We start from the raw sequence: 23,452 nt of genomic DNA, 5'->3' as shown, positions 1-23,452 counted from the left end.
TTGCTGATTATCAATGTCCAATTGTTCCGATTGAGCCAGATATATATGCAACAGAGCCCAAATGTCATTGACCTAGAGGTTGGGACTATCATAGCGACAACGTTCTCCTCCCTCTCCTCGGTATAGACCAACGGGTTCATTACGAGTTTGGAGGTAGCAATGGTGCTGTTAGCACCATGGCTGCATCCAAACCCGATCCCGGGTCCGGTGTCTCTGAATGGGGACTTATCAGGTCATTTCATCCTTAGAGGACCCCGTAAATCCCCATTTAGAAAACCATTCCCCATTCCCATTTGAACCCCCGTTATTTGCTCCATGGTCCCTTAACGGGTCCCGCTAAGAACAGCTGGTCAGACCAGCTGTTCCTGGTGGGACCCGCTAAGGGACCTCGGAATATGGCGGTAGGGGGTTAACGGCACCGGCATCCTTACCGGTGCCGTTAACCCCCTACCGCCATACTTGGAATGATGCCCCAAGTCCCTTAACCACTATGTATAGGTTGGGGCTGATTTCAATTTCCAGTGTCGAAGGACATTTCTTTTGCCACAATACAGGCAAGGTAAAAAAAACCTTCTGGTAACTATTGACACTTCACCAATATCTCTCAACAGATATTTTGTAGGGGACATAGTAGGAGGAACATCAAAAATATCCTTTAATGATTTGGCCACACTTTGGCAGAATTTGGTAATGGGTGCACAGTTCGGAGTCACCGTGACCGGAAATAACACGTTTGCCGGAAAAGGAAATGGACCGGCAGCCATTAACAAAACACAATCCATTTCAATCCTCTGAGCACAGGATTGATAACCACATCCTTAGTACAGAAGCAGATCAAGAGACATGTCAGCAAGTGTACCTGCAACCTGGGGCAGCAAGCCGCGCTTCAGCGAAGGTGAATTGAACATGCTGGTAGATACTATAGTCGAGCATGCTGACCAACTATTCAGCATCGACCTCAGACGGCAGGCACAGCTACGCAAAAAGGCAATCTGGGAGGAGGTGGCCCAGAAGGTCACCGCAGTTGGAACAACACTTCAAACTGTCCAGGACTGCCATAAAAGGTGGGATGACCATCGTCTGAGGGTGCAAAATCTCCTGTGAGCCCAACGCAACCAGGGCATGGCCACAGGAAGCAGCACTGCATCCCACATCCACCTGCAGCCATGGGAGAAGACCTGCAGTAGCGTGCTGCACCTAGTGTCAATTGAGAGAGTTGGTGCAGCAGAGCCCGGAGCCGTGACATTGGAGGAGGCTGGTGAGTACCCATAACCCCAATGTCACATCATCCACCTTGTGCACACTGCATACAATAGAGTCAGCAAGCATGTCAAGTATGTCGTGCACAATGCCAGTACAGACCTGCCGGCTACCCCCCTGCAACCTGGTTGCACACATCCACATACACCTTGCACCCGAACCTCATTCATACCCCACTCACACAGTGAACATAACATAGGCCCCCTGTATCACCCTCACAAGATGCTCCTGTAGGCACTCAGACACCCCCCCGATACAGTCTAACTTGTGTTCTTACCGCCATGCTAGCACAGGGCCAAAGTCACCCCAGTGCCAAGCAGCTACACCACCAGCAAATGACCTGCCGCACAAAGCAATGAAACATGTGTCCCCCTCATCACATCCACAATGACCAGTGTTCGAAGTAAGTGGGAGCGGTCGGGAGCGTTGCTCCTCTCCTTCTTTTAATTACGTTTTACTGTTCCCATACTTTTATTTGAAAAAGAAACCATTCCGGAATGGTTTTGTTTTAAAATAAAAGTGTAGGAATAAGTTTACACTTTCACTGTCAGTGCACTGCACTGAGCGTTCCCCTAAACAGCAGGAACGTGTGTTTTGGGGTTTGTAATGTGCGTCGGCGGGTGCGTGGTGATGGGATTTGTGGGGAGTGGTGCAGGCCAGTAGGGAACATAGTTCCACTACTTCTTTTCGTACACTTCGACCACTGACAATGACCCATGTTGCAAAATCATCACCTTCGCAGTACGTGCCAAAGGCAGCAGACACATGTGTAACACATCCATGGCGCAACCACCCACAACATCATACAGCTTGTGTGCCACACCCATAACACCCTAACCAGGAAACACAAGTACACCATGGAAGTGCCACTGCACACACCATGTAGGCACACCACACATGCACTGCACTGTATCCCTTACACAAGCATGTGTGCCCCACGCCATTTCCACAACCATGTCCCGGATACAGCATTGTCATCAAAAAGTACTAGCATTCAATTCTGTCTCATCAATCCACACCCATCAGTGATGCCCTGCCTTCCTGACTCCCTCAGGCACATCATCTGGCCATGAGGCTAGCCATCCAAGTACATCGAGGGCCACCAGGCCTCGCCACAGAAGGATTACCACCACGTCCACACAGTACTCCACAGTATCCTACGGCAGACATGAGAGTGAATCCATATCCGCTTTCTACCAGCCGCCCACCATCCCGGAGGCACCTGCACCCCTGCCGCTCACCATCCCTTTAACAACTGCACCCCTGCCACCCACCATTCCTGCGGCACCTGCACCCCAGCCGCCCACCATCCCGGTGGCACATGCACCCCTGCTGCCCACCATCCCGGTGGCACCTGCACCCCTTCCGCAAGGACGTTTAGAAGGATGTCCTGATAAAAAAACTGGTGAGGAGGCTGGAGCAGAAAGTGTTGACACAGACCACAGCTACGAGAAGGCTATGGCCTTCAGTCTCATGGGCCCAATGAGCCCCCAACCACCACCCTTACGCAGTGTCAGGGACATTGAAGGGCGCCTGTCATGGATGGAGCAACGGCTGGATTCCCTGACATCACTTGTGCAACAGCACTTTCACGAGGCACAACTGATGGGGTAGAGTGTGCAGGCCAGTTCGAGGTGGAATGCAAGGGCACTGGGCAGATGCACGTGTACCATTGTGCAAATGTCACGCCAGGTGAGGGAGGGCAACAGTGTCATGTCCTCAATAGCCGAAACAATATCCATGTTGCTCCAGGCCTGCCTAGACCAAAGGCACCTGTCAACACCACCTGCTCCCTCCACTAGCACCACACCAGGGAGTTCTTTACAGAGCAGCCCAAGGCGTCGCTCGTGACAGCTGTCTCGGCCTGCAGAAAGCCACAACCCAGAGTAGAAAAGGGGCAGGAAATGGGACATGGATACATGGGTAACCTGTCTGAGGACTCTGCTAATGTACATAGTTATACAGGACATGATATGCATATAGACAGTTTGGTGAGGGTGTGTGGGGAGGGATAGTTGGGAGAGGTCTGGGAAGGGGGTGTGGGAGGGATAGTTGGGGAGGGGGTGGGGCTGTGGGGATAGTTGGGGAGGGGGTGTGGAGAGGGATAGTTGGGGAGGGTGTGGGGGTGTGGGGATAGTTGGGGAGGTGATGTGGGGAGGAATAGTTGGGGAGGGGGTGGGGGAGTTGGGATAGTTGGTGAAGGAGTTGGAGTGTGGGGGTAGTTGGGGTGCACATTATCACTAATATACCAACTTCACATTTGTACATAGTATGTAATCACAGAATATAGTTAGTGTGGCAAATAGAATACTTGACTGGACAATCATTATTCCGTGTGATAGAATTTAATTACGTGCAGTGCCCATTGCCCAGTGCACAAGATGGCCTGTGCATGTGTTAGACAGGTGATTAGAAGTAGTGCTGTATAAATTCATCCTGTGCAACATGTCCATCCATTCCATCATGGTGCTGGCCAATTTCCTGATCATCATCGCTGTCATCAACCGCCTGAGGTGGGTGCATGTCCATGTCGGGAGGCAGGGGGATGTTGCGTCTGATGCACATGTTGTGCAACATGGCACAGGCAAGCACTATTTTTCCCACCTTTTCTGGACTGTACATTAGTGCTCCCCTGATCTGCTCAGGCAGTGGAACCTTGCCTTCAACAGGCCAAATGTCTGTTCAATTGTGCCCCGAATACGAACATGGGCACGATTGTATGCATGCTTGTGGTTGTTGTGTGGTTGCCTCAAGGGTGTTATCAACCATGGCAATAGGGGCTAACCAGCATCACCTGCAGGGGGCCAACAGAAAGTGTACATTGTCATTCATCTGTCCATGTAATGTTGGCACAGGCTATAAAGTGATAATTTCAGTAGACACACATGCACATGCAATATTTATTTACGCTAACATAAGTCCGGTTTCAGCTACCTGATCTGTAATATGTAAATATGTGTGTGGGGGGTGTGGTATACAGTGGCATTCACTTGGCCCATTCTCATTCAACATGACCTCCGACCTTTGTTATACCAAAGGCAGAATATGAAAAGGTGCATCTATCATTCTTGTGTTATGAAGAAAAAGTGAACAAGTCAATGTATGAGTGCACTTTTGCATGATTGTGTGGTTCGATGAGGCAGGGGACATGGGCATTTGGTGTGTTAGCTGACACTGCTATGTGGGTGGGTGCTGTGTTGTTCTCTGTCTGTCCATCAGGTGGTGTGTTTCTGTTTGAATGTGTTATTGCTACATGTCTCAATTCTGTTGTGGTGCATTATGGTGCATGTCGTTTTCTTGTTCATGTTTGTTCAGATTGGCTGCTACCATGCATGCACTGGATAGATATATAAAATGCAGGCACCCCTGTGAAGGGCTTGCACTCAGGCATGCTATGACTGTGTAACAGCTTCAGTCACACCTGTACACTTTCAGGTTGTATGCACGTACAACACAAACTGCATACTTGTCCCCTTGTAGTTAGTGAATGTACTTGTAATACTATGGACTTGATTCCTGAGATTCTTATTCATGGCAACCATTCCCTTTTCCACTCCATATCCTGCACATGTTCCAATTCATGGTGTTTTGCTCATTTAAGTAGCACAGGTAAGTGATATGTGAGATGGAATTAAGTATTCTATGTCCACAGCCATAGGTGATATGTGTTAGATATGGCCCCCATTCAAATGTGCTCATGGCCTAGTGGTTGGACTCACCCAGCAGCCAGGTACACTATGCTGTTTCATGCTCCAACCCCCAATTCAAGTGTGCTCATGGCCTAGTGGTTGGACTCACCCAGAAGCCAGGTACGCCGTCCTCCGTGACGTGCCATGTACCGGGGAACAGAGTGGAGTTGCGCAGCACCATGGAGTCATGGGTGGAACCGGGAAATCTGGAACAGCAATGGGTGATGATGAGGTGGGCATCACACACCATCTGCACGTTCAGCGAATTACATAGTTTCAGTTGCAGTACACAGCCTCCACAGCATGCCTGGCCACCAGCTCCACATGTGTGCAGTCCAAGGCACCAATGAAGTTCGGCATGCCTGCAAGGGCATGGAAGGCTATTTTCATGAGATTTACCTGGTCTGCTGTTCTGGGTAAACTGATGTGGTCTCGCACGTGCCGCAGGAGTGCATCAATGACTGGAACGGGATACCTGAAAAACAGGGTTGCAATATCCCATGCAGCTCTCTATGGTATGTGCCTGTTTGCAAAGGAGTGTAGCATGGACATTAACTTGAGCAAGGGTGGTATGGTGTGCATATATTTATGCGGCTGACCAGGTTGTCATGGATCAGGTACACTATATTGATGATGGTTTACAGGTCCAGCCGGCAAAGGGTGTGGATCTGCATTTCGTTCAGGTTTAATGGAGTGGCCCTTAAATGAGGGATTGATGGATGTCGGTGTGGTGCAACAGGCTAGGCGATGGGATTTTGCTGGTACATGATGGCCCTCTTTCTCCTCATACGCCGCAGCTCCATCCTCTCCCTCCCTACCTCTTCAAGTAATAATCCTGCATGCATGGCCTCCAGCACAAGTACTGCTACTGCTAGCATTGTGGTATTGTAAGGGGTTTGGGGTGTGGGAGTGGTCCTTTTCTGCTGTAGCACTGCTCATGTGTACCACCTGTGCTGATTATTTGCACGTGTGGCATGTTTCTACACACATGAGTCTACTTAATGCCTGGTCCGCGCGGCTGGTTATTCTGGCATTGATTTCACTTCATACCGGCTGTGCTGCTCATATTGTACACTTCATCATGTGGGAATGACAGGCAAGGCTGCAGCGTAACTCCGCAGCTCCCGGCAACGTTGTTGCCGGATGCGGCGGGTCACTTACCCTGCCATTGATACCGGAATCCTAACTCATACTGTGCCGGGCTGAAAAAAGTTGCCGGTACGGAACTACCAGAGCTGTTCTTTCCGTACCGGCACACTTGTAATGAGGCTCATTGTCTTCCAGAGCATGGTGGCCATGAAGGCAAATGATTCTGGCGTTAAGCATTTCCTGTTACAACATGGCACAGTCATTGAGTTTTCTGGACTGGATCGTAGTGTCTTGCCTAGGACATATTGGATGACCTCAATCACTCTTGGGTCCCTACTGTGGCATGCTAAGTGCGTAATGCACAGTTAAGCAGGAAGCCAGTGAAGGGTCCAGAGCCTGGGGTGATGTGTTCCCATCATTTCAGTCTCAGGAGGATTATGGCTGCTGGGGTTTGCACTCTTTGAAGGATGTTTACCAGGTAGGGTAAGAGGCCTACACAGACACTGCTGACATAATAAAATCTTGTGAGTACAAGTGCAATGACCGTAAAGGTTTTGGAGTGGGTAAAAGTATGGTATGGTGCATTCGATCAATGTAAGTGGAAGAAGCAGTTTCTTACCAATCATTTAAATTGTGGTTCCATGGTGAAGGAGTCGACAATAAGAATGCAGAAGTTATAGACCATCTTGTTGGTCTGGGTGCAGTCTTTTAGAGCTGAGGATGCTGGTGGGGTGTGTGGACTTTGTGAAGAAAGACGTTTGGGTACATTTTTAATCACTGTTTGGTCATCTAGGGTACTATTATAGATAAGCTAAAAGCTTTTAATTGGATATTTGTTGGGTCTGGGATTAGTTTGTTGATGATGTGGGTGTAACCTGCATCACTGTAGTGGGTAAGTCCTTGGTTGCTGGTTATGTTCAGAGGACAGAGCCCATGTACATTTTGAAGAGTGAAAGGCTGAATTGTTTTTGGACACCAGATGGGATACTATGGGTGGTTCAGTTGACTAGTGGAACATAGGCGGTTTCTGTCTTGTTGGCGAGAAAATATGACCTATGGCGTAACACTTGCAGCTCCAGGACTGATCCAATCCTTGTTCTGATCAGGATTGTGGGCTAAATGTATCAGGGGCATCTCAGGCATCCAGGGTGCTTGGAACATTGGGATCCGCTTTGACTTTTAAGATTGGTTCCGATAGCTAGAAGAATAGGCACTGTTTTTCTCATTGGACTGAATCCTCCTGATTATGATGTAGATGTTGGTAGATTCCACATGGCACACTAGCTGTTGACAGATTATTTATTTCAAGAGCTTTGCCAGACAGAAAGCAGAAATTCTGCTGTAATTTACCCGGTTGATTGAATAGCTGTCAACTTTATTTTTTAATAGATACTTGATACATGCTCTCTTTAGTGCGTGTATTATGATTCCTTGATCTATGGAGCAATTACATAAGGCCTGGAAGAGGTAGGAAAAGTGATTTCTTTGCAGAATGCTTTCATATCTGTCCGGTCAGCATGGCTCTCTGGAGTTCCCATTCGAGTGGTGGTGCCGACTAGGTTTATTAATTCCTGCTCGGTGAATTTACAAAACAATATCAAGATGAATTAGTGCAAAGGTATTGGGATGGGCACAGGTCTGTTCCGATGGCATAAAGTGGGATGAAATGGTATTTCAGATATGTTTTGTTTGTTGGCTGTTGCAAGCCAATGGGATCCTCATTAAACTGATAGGTGTGTACATTTCCTTTGGTGGGCACTGTGGATACTCGTTGTAGTCCATGTTGTGAGCTTTCTTGGCTTTCAAGGTTTCTATCTGTAGTTCCAGAGTTGTTGACAGTGGGAGGGCTTGTCTTTGTTGCTTCAGTTATGAGTCAAAATGTGTTTATTCTTTTCATAGGTGCACCATACTTGTTGTCTCTCTGAGTGTTTCAAAGGTTTCTTCTAAAACAATTTGATGCAGGTTGGCATTCCTTCATGAAGTTAGTGAAGCCCCTTGTCTTGGATTGTTGAGCACCATATGAACGTCACAGGCTGCAGGTGTCACAGGTTATCAGTATGCCCTCAAGTGTTTTGCTTTTCCATGGTCATTTTGCCATGGGCTGGTCAATAACATGATTAACATGTGTTGGGTGTCCTGACCCACGTTTGGACTATTAAGCTGCAACATTTGGTGCTGTGGGCTTAGAAAATCCAAGATGGCGGAAAAGCCCACAGTTGCGCCAGAATCCGGGAAAACCGCACAGTTTATGCGCACACCAAAATGGTTGCCTAACCTGCCACCCACCAGTGAAAGCATGATGGGCCAGGAGTGCCATGAGTGAAATGTTGCCAAAGGAAAAACAGCAGTGCCGGTTGGCTAAAAAGGCGCTTTAAAATCACCTTTGTTTCCCTGAATGCAAGCTCAAAATACCTATTTCAAACATTGCAGGATATTCAAAAATCTTACTGAACACCAGCAGACATCTGGCAGAATGAAGTTTAGTGTGCATACAAAATCTGGAAAAAGAAAGAGCCCAAAAAAATGTTTATAGCAAAACTGGCTGAGCTGTGGATGTCAGCAGCTGAAGTGAAATTGGACTGAAAGACACTAAAATCGAAATGTTTAAATTAAATGAGTGACCTACTTTTGAGTGTCGCATAGTTTGCAACTGTTAAATGTCATAGTTTTGAACTTAGAATCAGCATTCTAGCTGCATGTGTAAACATTGTGAGTTTGATTTGAATGAAGAAAAACTGGGAACAAAAGTGACATTTAGCTGAAGCCTGGCTTAATGAAACTAGATTCTGCTTGACAACTACCCCCGACAGGAGAGGGAATTCAGCAGCTGTGTTCCCAGGCCAAAAGGAGATGACACCTCTCTGATTGAATTAGGGGAGTGGTACCTGCAGACGCAGGAAATTGAACAAAGCCCTGTCCTGCACTCAGGCAAATGTTATATTGGGGGGGTCGTAAAATGGCTTCCTCTTGGGAGAAACTGGAAGGGGCACTGCATCTGTTAGCAAGCTGAGCTTGGGGGAAGTGGATAAACCAGAAATGCCACCATGTGCTTTGGAAAACCACACCCCTTTGGGGCCAGGGCATAATTTTTAAAAGATGGATAATTCATAGTGCGGACTTGTAATAATTATATAAATAACATCATCATTCTTGTGATTTTTCTGTGCACATTTTAAGAGGTGTTAGGACCCTGCGGTATGTTCTTGGGGATAGTAGCGGAAAAAAAGGTTGTTACTCCAAATGTATGCATGTTAAAAATCTGACACTTTATCATCTAAAACCCATATCCCTGGTGCACATTTGTGTAAAATCTGGAAAGGTTTAGAGGTCGTGATCTGGATGAAAAGGGCAGAATTCTGTCATAAGTAGACACGACATCTTACAAAGACAGGGATCGGATGGTTTGGTGCTACAGAAAATATGTTAACTGGACGTATAATATTAGAAAAATGGTACATAGATAAATATGTATTTGGATCAGAAATAGATTTGTGTGCAATTTGACAAAGGGAGGATCCTCTGACCATAAACCTACCTCATCACTCTGACTCACAACCCACTTCCCCCAATCAAGGAAGAGAGGAGGAACTGGCCAATGATAAGTTGAGAGGGTTGGGCATGCAGAATTAGCCGACCCACCCACTTTCTAAACACATAAAAAGAGCCACTGGAAGCCTGATAGGATTTTCTTTTTCACTTTCTGCGGAGCATTTTGACTTCAGACTTCACATCCAGAGATCCAGACTTCAAATCCATCAATCTCCAGAGACCCGAAATTAACTCCAGAATTTGTAGCAGAGAGGCCTGAATCTACAAGCTGAATCCTTTTTCAGCAGGCCTCCAAATCATTTGCAAACTATTCAACAGCCGGGCGAGCTGTTTGAATTTTTGCCAAGAACTTTTGTCAGAACCAGAGACCAGACCACCGTGCACTGCCGAGAAATGTTGTCAGAACCAGAGATCCAGACCGCTGTGCAGTGCCGCTAGCAGTGCTGACCCAGAAGGTAGAATTATCCAGTGAGCAGAACCAGGCCGAGACTGTCCGGATCGAGGGTACCGCAGACCAATCCAGACCCAATTCGTGGCGAAGTCGCATTCCTGTCCAAAATATAGTGTGAGTACCGCCAGAACTGTGCAAAACCCAATCTCTTAGTTTAAAATAATCTAATCCAAACTATTTTAACCTATTTAGAACTGCCTCCTAGAATCGTGTCATTCTGTCATCTTTAAACCTGAAAACTGTCATCTGTTATTCAGAGCTTTCAAATTTCAAATCCGAAAAACTACCTTTACTAAATCGGCCGTATCTCCGGAACCGTTTGTGATAGAAGCTAGATTTGACTTTTATTTAGAAGCTGATATTCTAACCTTTCCGACAAGCTCTAAACCGACTTGCTACTCCTCATACTCCCTCCGTTATTGCGCTCGGCACACGCAACTAAATTTTCCGCAATTTGACATTTTGCTTAATTTCAGCCACGTGTAAAAAGATTTGTCCTTGCTTTCCTTTGCTGAAATTCGTTTGCAACCTGACAATCATTCATAGAGCATTGCTAAAGTGATCCTGAACTAATACAAAGTAGCTGTCACCCACCCTGAACCTCTAGAGGGAATTAAAATCATGTTAGCATATTTTTCCCTTCTTTGCATACCACATCAAAGTATATTGCCTGTGTTTCCTACCTGTTTTCCTCTAAGCTTGCTAGGGGGGAACTGAATTATATTTGATTGCATTCCTGAGAACTGTGTGCTTACCTTCCATCTCTTTACCTTGCATAAAGTGTGGGGGAGAGGGGAATGGTCAAAGAAAAGTGATTACATTGTCTTTTGTTGAAGTCATATAAAGTTTATTTTCTGTAGTGCATTTTCATTCATCATTGCATTGTCCTTGAAGCCATAAAAGCATTATCAGCTACTTTATCCTCTCTATATCACTTCTAAGCCATCGAAAAGAGTGTACCACTGTAACATTATCCATTGTTGATCACTATCATCCTCACAAGTGTGCTATCAAATATTAATTTACTATAAAAGTGTGATAGATATATATTGTTTAATTTTCAAATAAACCTTTTAAATTTGCAAAACAAACCTACTTCTTGGCTCAGCGGGGTCAGGGGGATTCTGAGAGAGGGGTGTTATATAAGGGTTGTCATCCAGAGTAAACGAACTGGACATAAAAATACATCAATAAGGGCTTCCATCAGCATCCCAGACTAGGCATTGACTTAGCTGTAGTGTTGAATTGAAGTTGCTTACAAAGGCTTAGGTAGCATGACTGCCAAGGCATGCAATTCCTTACTTGTGCGTGTTGTTGATTGTTTTACAGACCATTAGGATCATGTTTGGCTGTCTCTTGATCCCAAAGCTACCGCAAAAACATTCCAAGAGATTTCAGTAGCTGAACGGAGAGAGAACAGTTTGTATGAAGACGGATCGAAAATAGGTACATGATGTAAGAACGTGCTAAACATGATGTGAGCAATTAACTTAAATTCAAACAATTTGTTTTGTCAGGATGGTTCTTAAGGTTGGGGTTTCTGCAAGGTTCTTGTCTTCCAGATTGTCCCTCCTTTTCCCTGGTCCACACTTTCTTTCTGCTTTTTCTTTGGGCAAGCCATCTACCTTTTCTCTTTCCACTCTCTCTTTGACTTAGGTTATGTTTTGTTTTCTATCTCTGCCATGTCATTAGCCACCGTCCATGCTTTTACTTTTGCTGCCCTTTAACAGGCCATGCCCTTCGTCTATTGTTGGACCACAGCCTCTGCATATCACCTCGAGTGATAAGGTGCCCTGCTTAACTTCTTATCCTCTCCCTTTTTACCAGAATACAGCTAGAGAAGACCACATATTCTATCTTTCATTCCTGGGTGTAAGATGCCCCAGGGCCTTCTGTTCTTCTTGAGAAAAACAACCCTGCTTACTCTTTTCTCCTCTAGTCTTCTGGTTTCTCATTCACTCTTGCTTCCTCCACTCTCAAAGTGTTCACTTTCACAACTCCTTCCTCCCGTCTCCTGGTTTCCTGTCTCACTCACCCCACTCTCGTCTCCAGGTTTTCTCTTCCACTCTACTTTACTGCAGTCTCTAGGTTTGGTCTTTCATGCCACCTTCCTCCGATTTGTGGACTTTTACTTTCATGACACCTTTCTCAGGTCTCTGGGATTGTTTTAACTTCAGCTTCTTTCAGTCACTGGGTTTCCTCTTTCACTTCAACTTCCACAAGTCGGCATGTTTTCTCTTACATTTTACCATTTAGCTAGTCTCTGGCTTTCATCTTTCACTTCATCGTCTTCCAGTCTAAGTGTTTTTTCTTTCACTCACCTTCTTTCATTTCCAGGTCATACAGGCTGCCTTCTCATAACCTCACTGATGGTTCCCTCATCCACTCACTCCACAGTATTTTCTTCTTTCTCCAGAAATTCTCTAGCTCTCCAGTATTTCATCTTGCCATCTCTGCACTCTAAAACTATGCTTCACTGGTGTCGTGGAGGATGGGCCATATACAGAACTGAAGAGGCCCTTCTTCACTGACAGGAAAGGGATGGTGTCCCATCTAATAAGCCTTCTCTGTGGCAGGATTGCTTTGTAGTTATGAGTCTGATATACATGTCTTTAAATAGGCTTTCTTACCATGTTTATTTTTTCCTGAGGTTGAGCTGCAAACTGTTAGCTTGGTGCTGCCGTCTCGCCTCTCCGTTTTGGGCCAAAGGACATCCCTTGATTGAGTCTGCTCTGGCTGTCTCCTGTGCTCAGCAGCTTAGTCTGTGTCTTGTAAAGTCCTCTTGTGGGAATACAAGTTAGAAGAACGATGAATCTGCTCTATGTTATGGGTGTTCGCCCATTAATTTCTATTCGGCATTTGGCTGCAGAAGATTGTCATTCTGCTGGGATGTAGCTATAAGCTTCTCTTTACTGAAGTCTTGCTATACTGTGGGGAAGTAGTGAAGTCCACTCTTTGTGCCTTGTTTGTTATGCTCTCTCTGTCACGCAGGGTGGTAAATGGGTGAGAGGTGAGGGTCTCGCATAACTGTCCTTTTCGGGATGGGGAAGATTCCTCTCTGGGCTGATTAGGTTTTCACCATATTCTTCCGGTCCTTTGATTTGTAGTTCAGTATCCTGGACCGGCTCCCAGTTATTCTTGTGTGAGAAAGGTGGATTCTGGGAAATATAGTGCTTATGTGTTTGTATTTCAAAATGGTCTTGGATATGGATTTAAAGCTCCTATGTCCTTTTTACAATGAGTTAAGGGTCGCTTTCTCACAATTATGAAGGCATGAGACCTACAAAAAAATCCTACTTGAAACTCACATTGTACACTGACCTATAGGCAATCAGAGTTTCTAAAAAGATCTCTCTCTTTCGCTATATCTCGACTACCTCCCATCCCGCACTGCCCTGTGCCTTGGACATCCCGAAACCCCAATCCATCCCCCCTCCAGTTCCTCCTTCTCCCCGGCCTTCCATTATCTGGGAGGCACCCCTGATACCTCTGCCCCTCCTCTTCCACAATGTCCCTCCCGCAACTGCCCTACCTTTCAAGTCTGTTTGCCCCCAGCCCGACTCACCACCGGCCTCCGTATACTTCAGAATGGACATTTCACATTACACGTATTACGCGTACATCATCCATTTTGCCAATCCAGAAAGTACAACAAAATTCCAGTTAAAGCCAGGTCTAGCCAGGAGACATCACTCCATTAATATATTATCCATTCTTATCTCCTTTAAATCGATTTTCTTTATTCCTCACATCTATTACTTTACACTCTTTAATCTATTTCGCCATATACTGGTGCTTGACTTCACTTGTTATTCATTAGTCTCTCCTCTATTTTGTTTACTTTATTCTTTTCATGCCTCGTATCCTCTTTCTATGCACTCTACTGGTTACCATGACTCCCGTTTTCTTCACTGGTGAGTCCTTCATCAATGTTGTATGCATGTCTCCATGACTACTTTCTACACAATTCGACCGCGTTCACTGTTACAGTGGATCACACGCATTAAACTCTTGTAACTTTGCTGGTGGTAAGAACCCTTGGTTATATTTTCATGCCACCTTGAGGGCACTTGAACATTTCAGATTAACACTACGCCTTTCTGTACATAGGCGACCTACTAGCATCACTTCTTGTATTTTGTTTAAAGGTCAGAGCTCGCTTTAGTCTTGAGATGTGAGACTCACTCGCCAAAACCATTGCGCTTGTCCTTTCGCACAATACTACTACGTTCTGTGTTACGGCCGTTCGCCCACACTACAATTTTGGAACTCAGGCAGAGGTAAGAAAGCTGCTTCCTCTATTATGCCACTTTTAGGGCTCATGTATATTTACATTGTCACCACAACCGGTATGCATATGCGATCTACTAGAAACATACTTTATACTTTATCCATAGGTTACGTTACACTCTATGATTGGGATACTAATAATACTCCCTAGAAACTACCTGACTCTTCTTGGAACGCCAGTATCCCGAGATATATACTTCTCTTGGATTTACTTACCCAATTAAGGTAATTCAAGTGTTACCGTTCTTTGAAGATTCCCTTACACTGTGCCAGGGTTGTGTTACCTCGCCTGCACTGAAGACTTCTGAAAAATCCCTATACCTACCTTTAACATGGACAAAAATAAGGTGTGCAACTATATGATCCAGGTACTGACCAGGAGTCATGACATGACCTGTAAAAAGCCAGTGAAGAGATGGGTAGGGGGACTTTGACTGAGGTTGGAACACACATTCTATGCCACGCCAATATGTGGTTCATGTTTCTCAGAACATCAGACACAACTGTTGACATCTGGGAGGTAAGTCATCAGAGGAGGATGGCAAGACTTCTTGTGCGGTCTGATGAGAAGTGTGTATGGAGAACAGGCGATTTCAGGGACATCACAGCCATCCTGACCTGCAGAACACCCCAGAGAGATATTCTTCTTTTCAGGATAGAGTGCACTATATATGACAATACATCCAGCTAGCCCTTGTGGTGTCCAACCAACATCTGCTCACTGCACTTCACAAAGACGCACATGAGTGAGATAACGCCTGGAACCTCCATTCCAGAGCCATCCACATTACATGTTTTTATTAGGGCTGTGTGCTTGCTGAGCCCAAGAACAGTAGCAGGTTTTTGTCACGGATAGGGAATCTGCTGCTTCGTTCTTGAGGTTCCTGGTGTGTTCTGTGAATGAGTGAGTGAGTATTTTAAGTTTTCAGAAAAGGTGAGGGCACAAGCCAGAACATGAAGTTCCAATGATACCTGCACATCTTTGCGGATGCCTGCGTTTCTCCTACCTGGCACCAGCTTGGGACAAATTCCATGCATTCGAACCATAGATGATGGCTTATATATTTAGTGTATGCAATGTAAAGATAGGATGTAAAATGTGCATAGGCTGACCCTGAATCAATCACGTGTAACAGGATATACAAGTACAGAATGAGTGGTGTTTCTAACTGTGTTTAGGGAAAGAAACACAAAAACAAAGCCCTTTCAGGTTTATGTATTTATTTTTTTGTATTTATTTTATTTGTATTGCGCACCTTGCCCTGGGGCATCTGGGCACATACTTTGCAAGGAAATGGTTACATACAGGTTAGCAAGTTTCCCAGAAGAGAGACACAAACTTAACAAAGTGAATAACTTAAGGCATAATAATGTTACATACAGGTGCATCATTGCAAAGGTTACTATAGACATTGCAAGTAGTATTGCTAGGGCATACAGCAGATAGCGCTAGAGAGCGAAAATGGTAAAGAAAGATAGTACAGAGTATAGAGTAGGGCGGGCCTCAGGTAAAGCCTGAGGAAAGGACAGGAGAGTATGTTAGATGGTTGAAGTGGATGCATCAAGCTCGAAGAGCCAGAGTTTGATTTTGTTCTTAAAGGAGTGGAACGTCGGTTCTGTTCTGAGTGTGGTAGGTATTGTGTTCCATAGTTTGGCCGCGAGACTGCGAAGCCCCAGCAGTCTGAAGCTTGAAGCTGGGTATAGAAAGTGTGTGTACATAGGCTGACCTCAGGGGTCTGTTGGCAGAGCCACGCGTGAAGCGACTGACGAGATAATCGGATGCCAGATTGTTCTAGGCCTATTAGGCTAAGGCTAGAGTTTTGAGAGATATTCTGTACGCGACCGGGTGCCTATGTAGGTTACGTCTAGTATCAGAGATGTGTCCTAATGTAATGCAAAGTGGCCTTATGTACCACAACCTCTGCCATTTTGGTGGTTGCTTGGGGCATGGCTATGGAATGGAATGGAAAAGAGGAGTGGGCGAAAGTATTTGGGGGTGGCATAGATGCAGGTGCAGATCCTGAATGCAGGTTGATAATCACCATTTTCTGTGTGCAGGTATATTTGTGGGGGCACATTGGGAAGGCACTTGGGGTGAGTGTGTATCATATCAGAGGCCCAAAGTGATGACAGATGTGTGTGTGTGTGTGTGTTTGTGTATTTGTGTGTGTAGTGGGAAGGTAGTGGAGAGAAAGATGCCAGATTGAACATATGTATCAGGGCAAGGGATGGTGACTATCTCAGGTTGATTCCTGTGGTGATAATGGGGGTTATAGTTCTGGCATGTTCCAGATGTCCTTTGACCAGTATAGGTCAGAGATTGTGGGTGTCTTGATATAATGGAGGGTGATACCAATGTCATTGGCTCCTACCATGAAGGCAAGAGCATCTGTTGTTCTAATAGAGATATTGGAAATTATGTGTCTTTTGTCAAGGGTGCCTGATTGAGGCCTGCTCAAATGTGACAGCCTTCATAATATGATTTCATGAGCTGTGGCTGTCTTTTCTGGCTTTCACCCTTTCTAAGTCTGCTCTAAATAGGATTCATGGGTCTGAAGTGCAAGGAAGGGTTGAATGGGTACGTGTTTTAGCACTGTTTTGCTCAAATAGGCTTCTCATAGCCACGTGCCTGTTGTGCAAGCTGCATGAATGAGAGTTGACTGACCCAATCGTGTTCTGTCACTAGTTGTGCTTATTTGCACCATTTCCTTTATTTTGGCCCTGCAAAAAGAGTAATTTTTAGGAATTTCCTGGAAGTTGTGTGGTCTTGTAAGGTCCAGAGTTACCAAGGCATGGAGCTCGGTTTATTGGTTGCCAGGCCCGAGGAGGGGGAGCCTGTTTAGCATTTCCTAGTGAATCGTGGACCTGTTACTCGTGCTGTGTTGCTGGATCGAAGAGTTATGATAGGCACCCATGTGATTAATTCTTTCAGGTGTTTTCAAGGCTCATGGTATGAATATCATGGTGGGCGACGCTGAGGATGTTGAACTGGATTCTGCATTTGCCTGGGAGTCAATGAAATCTTTGGAGTGGTAGGGTGATATGTTCTTACCATTCCATTCCCAAGCAGAGTCTCGCTGCTGTGCTTTTTATATTGTAGAAGGTTCAGCATATAGTCTGGGAGGCCTAGGTAAAGGTTTTTTGTGTAATCAACTCTTAAGACTACAATGGCAAGGTTTGCCAAGAGTGTGTGCTTAACATCATATATGCTACAAAGTGACAATTGGATCTTGTGCCTCCTCCTGATGACGCTCTACCCCAGGACTCAACAGTCACACTTGCTTTAATATTGCTGCCAGACCCTCACCTTTCCCACTGCCAAATATAATACAGGGCCTTTAGTACTTACAGTCCCTCTACCTCTCCCTCACCAACACAACCCTAACACTACAGATGCCCAGCATGTACCAATGTCCTTCTGTGACTTTTTGTCCTCTTTTCATGATGACCTGTTCAACATGCATTGCACTGTTGCTCATAGAGCTATATAGGCTTGCCCACTAGCTCTTCCTCGCTCCCCATCCCCTACTATTGTTCTGTATGGTTTTGTTTTTTAACCTAGGTGTGTGCCACCAAGCATTGTGGTCTGATATGCATGTCCTCCCGCCACCTGTCCTTATTTCTTGTACCCCACCGTCGGCCCGTTTCCCCTGCCCATGATTCAAAGCATTTGTACTGCATTTTCGCACATTGAAAATCTTTAAATCTAATAAAATAGAAGACGATTCAGTGAGCTCCTGTTCACACGCCCTTGCCCCCCATAGCCCTATTTTGTAAACTGTGAGCAAGAAACAAGTACTGAGTTAAATTAAAACCTGAGAAAGCACAAATAAATACAGTGGTCTAACTGATCCAACAAACGCAAAGTCAGCATTTGCATATGTGAGCACATATCTGGACACAGAGATGCTGCACTGCCCACGCCCACCTCGTGCATCCCTGAATGAAGATACCAACATGCCCTCTGTACACATGAATCAAAGAACACACTTGCTTTGCTCATACTCTAGTGCTTAGTGTTTCTAAATTAATTTAGTATGTTGATTTTCAAGTCAACGAATGCAGGTGATCGCTCTTTACTTGTATGTACACCATAGAGTGTTACATTATTCGATTAAAAAAAATCCGTCTGTAATGTTCTTGTTTCAAGTGAACTCGTTTTTAATAAGTACATTACAGGATGAGTTGTCGTGAAATATATTAGTACGGAGTAATTAACATTTAATCTAAAATGATGAGATCACGCCAAATGAAGAGGGCACCATTTTTCCTGCCATGGGCCTTCTGCCTACCAATTATTGGTTGAAGCACTTATGGTCAGTTTTGTTAAACAAAGACTACAATTTCCAACATGCTTTGCTGTAACTCAATTCAAGTAGAAATTATGCACGTGCACCTCTCCACTCGCTCAGCACAAGGGCAAACTAGAAAATGTGGCGAGGCTGCCTGCCTTCAGTTTCTTGGAGTGGGAGCATGGCCTTCAGAGGTACAGGTAGATTGTGAAGTGGAGCATCATGATTCCAAAATGGAGGACCCAGGGGAACATGCCTATTTTGAAACCGAAGCATGTCAGTCTTGTGCTTTTTTTGTGAAGTTAGTAGCAAGAGTTAATATATTGAGAGGAGAAGCTATGCTCTGGATACACTAGCATACAACCCTAAGCTAGGTAAGGTCATAATTGTTTATTTAGGCTCCAGTACACGCCCTGCTTAATGAAATTATGTAGTCCTAGATTGGATACAAACATTTTAACGAGTGTACTTTGTTAACTCACAGTGTTTCTCCTCATTTCGACAATATGACGAATTCCTAAGTGTAAAAGAAATTGTCACATCACAAAAACCCGATCCAAGATTGTTGATATTGCGCGGCAGTTCACGTAGATACAATTGTTGCAAGAATTTCTATATCGGACAGTTGGTTATGTGATATGGTTATGATTGTTCAGAACTCAAAACTAAAGGATGACTGCATGGTCAAGAGTTTCGCCCACTGAGCTTTATCAAGGAAAGAGTATATAACAGTAGCACACAGTTCTTGTTAATGTTCATAAAATAGAAAAACAGAGCAAATGGGGAGGAAGGGAGAAAAGAACAAAATAAGACAAGAAAATAGCTATTAAGCTACTGGTAGAGCTGTTGGTGAGCATCAGTGAATGGTAGCATGATAACCAACAGGTGAGTGGTTTCTAACCTTCTTGATATTCTACAAAGACAAAAGTCTTTGAGTTCCTCTTGTTGAGTCTACGTCCTAGTGTATGGTGGTTCCGTTAATCCTTATCTGTAATGGTCTGTTATGGACAAAAAATGTGTATGGAAATAAAATAGGTGGTATCTTCATGGAACTTCTAGTAGCATTCAATCATCCCTATGAGAAAGAATTGCAGTGAAAAAAGAGAGAGATACAACTTACATTGCCGGCAATATATATTGGTCAACCGAGTATTTATATTCCGCTCTATAGCTGTTCAAAAACAATCAGGGTTGTCCATTCCTATAGGCAACAAATTGCATTTGGACCATGTAACTAAATAGTTTTCCCTCAGAGCTAGTCAATAGACATATATGCATGCGTATACATTTATAGCTATAGTTGGTTTTTGTGTACTCACCCCTAATATATATGTGATTTTGTTGCAGTTACAATATATTTTCCGGCGTCCTGTGTGCAGAATGCGGCACCATTTTGAATTCGAGTTTAAATACAAAAAATGTTGTCAACATGTAAAAACATGTGACGTCATTGGCAAATACTCAGCGGTTTGTGCTATCAATTATTAGATCAAATCGGGTATATCACTTTGGGGTAGGGGTAATAACAATCATTCACCTCCATGTGTCTTCACTTTGATTGATTTGTATAAGAAAAGTATGTGTTACTGTTTGATGTTATCATGCTTTGCCTACTATTGAGCCATTATCTAGTATTAGCTTCAGTCAAACCTCATTCGCAAAGAAAATATTGGAGGTTGCTGATAAAACCAATCGTAGGGGTTGTATATAGGCTACAAAGACGTGTATTCCTTTGATCTAAATTAAGCAAGCACTGACTATTCAAAGAAAGGTCGAATATGAGATAGAAAATAAGACCTGTGTATCAAATAGTAATATAGCTGTGGGGCGCATTAGAAAAGGAGGGTTCCAGCATTGGGCTTGGCATTTTATACAGTAGTGCAGTACTGTTTGTGGGAGGAGAGTGGCATTTTTATTAGTTCAACAGGTAGTGTCGAAAGAGCAATGTTTTTGGTGTTTTGCAAAACTGGATGGCGTGTGTGGGGGTGGTCAGGGCTTGGCAGGAGATGGATTGCGTGTGAGTCTTCTTTTTACAGGCTATATTCGACTACAAACTTTTGATTGTTTTGCTGCCTGAAACAGGAGAGTCCCCAGAGGTGTTGAGTTAAGCCCCAAATTATGTTGGTGTTCCATTCAAGACTGCTTTGTAGGTGACACATGCAGTTTTTAATACAATTCTAGCTGGGAGGGGGGGGCAGTGAAGGGTGCCCACTGTTGGAGAGATACGCTTGACTTTGCCGATATCTGTAATGAGGCGGGTTGCGATGCAGAGGCGTTGCTGGGGGGGGGCTAAGGGCGCTATAGCCCCTCGTCTTTTGGTTGTGGCCCCGGACAAAATTTCAGGAGCTACAACCAAAAGGCTAGCTAGCCCCCAGTCTCAACATTTCCGACATTAATGTAGCCCTAGGTCTTTTCTAGACCTAGCAACACCCCTGCTGGAACGTGATGGACTGCTTGAGCGAGGCAGGTTTGGAGCTGGAAGGCCGGTACAGAGTGTGTTCCCCTTTTGATGTGCAAGATCACGAGAGCTTAGCCCACCATGTAGAAGTCATGTAGTGCGGTGAAAGGTTTCAGTTTGCAGACTGTGGAGTCTGTAGTCATGCGGTTTGTGCCATTTTGGCTATGTGGCTCTGGATCCTGCTTCATGTCAGCTTTGACAGCACTTGGGCATGAACATCTTTACAAAAAATGATGTGCCTTTTTTTAGCATCCGATTTGTGTTAGCAACGGTGTGCATGTTTGTGTAACCTCTGAATTTGGCAGCAAGCCATATCAGTGTATCAGAAGATTAAGGAGCACATCTTACTCACTGGAGACAAAAACCATAGACATGCATCTGGAAATTGCTTTTTGTGGACATTTCAAAGTCAAGTTCTTAGAAAAAGGGAAGAAAATCCCTGCGATATTAAGGTTTGCAGGCCTGTGTTTTTTGTGTTTGTTTTTTTACATTCCAAGTGGTTATCCAGCACAGAGAGCCATCGCCTTGTAGGTACTCCAGCATTCACAGATTGCCTTTATATTGTTATTGTTATTTGCGTGTGGGGGCGGGTGTGAGCTGTACTGAGAATTGTGGGCACAGATGCTATTTTGAGCCCATCTTAATAATGGGCATTATCATCCAGCAAATAAGACGAATGCACGCCTCCTCTACGCGCTGCTAGGAATGAGGAATGCTCCGGCTTCCCTTGACAATAGCGACATCCATCAAACACTAAAAGATGTACTTAAGAAAAATGACACCTACATTTGTATTAGTCACCAACATCTACCCATCAGTGGGAAGACCGAACCATAAAAATATGACAGGACTGCAGAACTTGCGAATGAAGGCTTCTCTCGCTTTCCACTCAAAGCATTTGCTTTTGGACCGGCACGCATTGCTTGTTTTTAATGCAGCAATGATTTTGACTTCGCTGTGCTATGCAGATGTGTTGTGTACTTGACTTCCCTGTTCTGGGAAAGTTTTTAATGCAGCAATGATTTTGACTTCGATGTGCTATGCAGATGTGTTGTGTACTTGACTTCCCTGTTCTGGGAAAGTTTTTAATGCAGCAATGATTTTGACTTCGCTGTGCTATGCAGATGTGTTGTGTACTTGACTTCCCTGTTCTGGGAAAGTTTTTAATGCAGGAATGATTTTGACTTCGCTGTGCTATGCAGATGTGTTGTGTACTTGACTTCCCTGTTCTGGGAAAGTTTTTAATGCAGCAATGATTTTGACTTCGATGTGCTATGCAGATGTGTTGTGTACTTGACTTCCCTGTTCTGGGAAAGTTTTTAATGCAGCAATGATTTTGACTTCGCTGTGCTATGCAGATGTGTTGTGTACTTGACTTCCCTGTTCTGGGAAAGTTTTTAATGCAGGAATGATTTTGACTTCGCTGTGCTATGCAGATGTGTTGTGTACTTGACTTCCCTGTTCTGGGATCTGTGTCAACAGGGTCTCAATAAGACTAACTCTGTTATCTGGCTGTGCAATACACGTCCTGCTGCAGGGAAAGGAGGCCCACCACCCCAGGATTCGTCCTCTGGCTATCACTTTCCATTCTGTAATGAAAAAGCGAGTCCTTCTGCACAGCCTTAATTCATGCAAATGAGAACTGCCCCAGTTGTGCTGAAGGACCTGTATTTCAGGCTGGAATTGCATCCTGAAACGTGGATTAGGGCAATTCTATTTATTTATTTTGCTCAACTTTATTTAATCATATATATGACAGTTACAGTGAATACATTGAACCACTAAGCGAAGGAAAAAATAAAATATGTCAGCAAGCAAAAGACACATACCTAATTGAGGAGGTATCAGAGATAGCACGTAGTACACAAGACATCGATCATTGAAACGCTGCACCCTAGGTGGGGTCAAATCGTCTTTCCTCTTCCTCTTCCCTAAAAGCACAAGTAAGGGAGGCCATGCTTGTTGGACTTGTGGGAGATAAAGTGTCGGACATGGGATTCAGTGCAGTAACCACAAGGTTTTATTAATAAACCAAAATAACTCCAGTAAGTGATCAGCTTGTTTCAGCAAAAATAATCAGGTGTGTAAGGTGTGCTCTTAACGGGGTTCCTGCATAAGGATGTCTCAGGGCCCGTCTCCAAGTTCATTTTCAGCTTAATAGGTCTAAAAGTGTCCAAGTTCCTCTGGATTGTAGACTTCTTCCTGCAGTGCAGAAAATCCAAAAGATACAATGTAATATTTCTGTCTGCTTTTAACCGTGCTTCTTTCTCCTTCACCCAATCAGTCTGCATCTGTTGCTCTGGACCAATAACATCTGTACGCTAGTAGGTCTCACCCCCACCCCTTACCATCAGGATTGCCGGCCGCCATTTTG

The sequence above is a fragment of the Ambystoma mexicanum genome, chromosome 6q (assembly GCF_040938575.1).
Source record: "Ambystoma mexicanum isolate Mex_15411 chromosome 6q, UKY_AmexF1_1, whole genome shotgun sequence".
Taxonomy (NCBI): Eukaryota; Metazoa; Chordata; class Amphibia; order Caudata; family Ambystomatidae; genus Ambystoma; species Ambystoma mexicanum.
This window is presented reverse-complemented; position numbering follows the sequence as displayed.